Source organism: Salvia miltiorrhiza, chromosome 7 (genome assembly GCF_028751815.1).
Source record: "Salvia miltiorrhiza cultivar Shanhuang (shh) chromosome 7, IMPLAD_Smil_shh, whole genome shotgun sequence".
In the NCBI taxonomy this organism is placed as follows: Eukaryota; Viridiplantae; Streptophyta; class Magnoliopsida; order Lamiales; family Lamiaceae; genus Salvia; species Salvia miltiorrhiza.
Window position 1 is genome coordinate 7795233 of NC_080393.1, and position 3366 is coordinate 7798598.

Below are 3366 nucleotides of genomic sequence, written 5' to 3' on the forward strand. Positions count from 1 at the left end.
TATTTCGCCGGAATTTGGATTAGTAGCAAAATCAGATAAAATAAAAAATTTAGTAATTATCATGCCACAATTCAAAGTTTGTGTGCAAAATCAGAAATGGATGAAAGTTCAGTATTTTATGGGCAATTAACCCTAAAAAATTATAAACAATACACTATGATTTATGTCCATTATGTCGAATTTGTTAGATTTATGTCCATTATTTTCGAAAACATGCATCTGACTTGTTAGATTTTGATGTTCAGAACATGATTTCTTAGATGGGAAAAGGTGCAGATTGGCCCCCGAAGTAGTAGCCCCTATAGCGTATAACACATCTTACTCACTGTGTGTGCAACTAAACCCCTGAACTCCGAGAAAAGGGTGCAAATTCCCCCCTCTGATCTAACGCCGTTAAGTGTCCGTTAACGTTTGGGTTTAATTGCATCCTCTACTTCAGGGGTGGATCTGCACCTTAATTTTATTTTTTATTTTTTAATTTCAGCAACCCACCTCCGACATCAACTTAACCGCCCCCCATACTCATTGGCTCCAACTTACACTTTGTCAGCTCGCACGCGCTCAATCTCTTGATCGTCGACTGCTTACCGCCGACATGCAGCAGCATCACCAACTCCAGATGTATACCTGGATCGAATCCTGCTTGCCAAATCCATATCCGTATTTTTTTTACTTAGGTCAGGATCCGGTCCAAATCCATTAGGTCCAAAAAAACGAGATTCATGTCCAGATCCATTAGATTCACAGGGTCTCGAGTCCTGACCCGGATCCATTCTTTTTTCTCTTTTAAAATAAATTTACAAATATTAAATTAACCAAAAATAAATTCATAATTATTATCTAGAGTTTTAATAATTATTCAAAAATAAATAAATAAAATTTAAATATATATTATATAGATAAATATATACACAATTAATATCATAAGATAAGCCTAAAAGGTTAATGTGTTGGAGGAGATGCTGTTGTGCGGGGCGGTGAAGAAGCTGGTGGCGTTGCTGCATGTAAGCGGTGGGCAGTCGACAACCAAGAGATATTGGGCGCGTGCGAGCTGACAAGGTGTAAGTCAAAAACGATGAGTACGGGGGTGGTTAAGTTGATGCCGGAGGTGGGTTGCTGAAATTATATATATAAAAAAAAAGGTGCAGATCCACCCCTGAAGTAGAGGGTGGTGCAATTAAACCCAAACGTTAACGGACACTTAACGGCGTTAGATCAGAGGGGGGAATTTGCACCCTTTTCTCAGAGTTCAGGGATTTAGTTGCACACACAGTGAGTAAGAGGGGTTATACGCTATAGGGGCTACTACTTCGGGGGCCAATCTGCACCTTTTCCCTTCTTAGATTTATGTCCATTAGTTTGATTCTGAAATCACATATATATATATATATTTTTTTTGCTCAGAAAAGGAAATAATATTAAGAAAGGTACCAGAAGTACCGAGTACCGAAATTTGTGCTGCTTCGTTTCCTTCTATTTTGCTAATGGTATAAGTTTTCTTACATGAGTTAATAAATTGAAATTTGGGTTTTAATTGTTAAATTGATTGCAAATTTATCATTTGCAAAAAGGGGAAAAGTGGATTAATTGGCTTGTTAATCGTAGGCATTGAACATTTTATTTTACAATACTTAATTTATGTATTGTAGTTGAGACTTTGTATGGTATGAATATATTTTGTGCAATATTTTTCATGGTAAAAATTAGATTTGATTTTATGATTTTTTTTAATTTAATTTAAAAACAGTAGATTCATGAATCTGGACCCGCGGATCTGACGGATCCTAATTTGAATCCAAAATTTTCATATCCGCAGATCTGGATCCAAATCTAGATTTGATAGATTAAAATGGATTTGGATTTGATATTAATGAGATTCGGTCCAAATCCTACCCGTTGTCCATCCTTAGTCATATTCGGGACGATTTAGTGATTATGCAATTTTATTGAGACCGAAAATTTTAAGTTCAAATTTCACAAACGTCATTTTCAGGAAAGCACGTCACATTTAATTTTTGAAGCATGATTCACTTTTTTTTGGAATTATCTAATGCATAATTCAAATAGTGACTACATATTACCTTCGTCTAAACAGACAAAACAACACATAAATTATTTTAATTTTTGCATTTATCATATTTGAATATTTCCCTTCATAAACTAAATACAAAACTGAACTTTAAAAAAAAAGGATCAACAACTCTATAATCTATAATCTATAATCTATAACCTATATCTATATCTATATCTATATCTATAATCTATAATTCTATAATTCTATAAAAGATGAGTTTTTTTAACCTTCATTTCTTTTCTCTCTCTTCTCCCATCAATTCTTTTACTATTTTTTTTTTCTCTTTCTTTAATAATTTTAATTTTTTTCTAAATATCGTCAAATTTGATTTATGAAAAAAAAAATTCAATATGCGTCTTAAGTTTAAGTTTGTAACAAGATCTTTATTATGGTATAAAATTATCAAAAATGAATTTAAAATGAATAGATTATTAAAATTTAAAATATTTTACTTTCTTTCTCTTTGTTAAAATTTTACAACTTTTTTATTTATGTTTATATATGAAAATATTTATTTATTATTAAGTAGAATACTCTATATTAATGTGCATATTTATTTTCATTATCAAATTATTTAAATTATTTAATATCTATAATTATCATTATATTTTATACATAGTTGAAAATTACGTTTTTACATTTGAAAATTTATTGAGCAATTGATGTTTTGTTTTTAAACCATATTTTACATTTATTTATTTAAAATATCATTTAATTTTAATTTTCGCCGTTCATCGTATGGGTGGACTAATTTAAATAATTAACAAGTTTAAAATATTTGTTAGATACAAATTTTAAAGATAAATAGGTCATAGGTGACACTAATAACTAAACATCAGGGCCCATTTTTTCGCTGAGAAATCAGTGGACGACGTCTAGCCCAGGAATGATATTTGGACTTGGCCCAATATTTGTTCGCATATTTTACAAGTTATTGTTTGGTTGTGTTGCTAATTTTCCAAACTCTGAACACGCAATTTAATCAAATTGTACTATTTGTATCATAGTTTTTTATGATTAGGGTCCAATGCTGAATCAGCCTTGTTTTGAATCTCAATTATTACAATTATAAATCACATCAAATCTTAAACTACAAATTATGTGTTCCACTCACATAATATAAATTTTAAATAATAGTTATACATGTCTTTGATAATACATGTTTTAACTTAAATTTTCCATCTAATCGAATAAGCAAGGAACTTGTATACTTTTGTCGTGTAGTTATCATATCAGCATAATAAGAATTAAGAATTATGTAAAATAAATAGTTTGAATTTTATATTTGAATA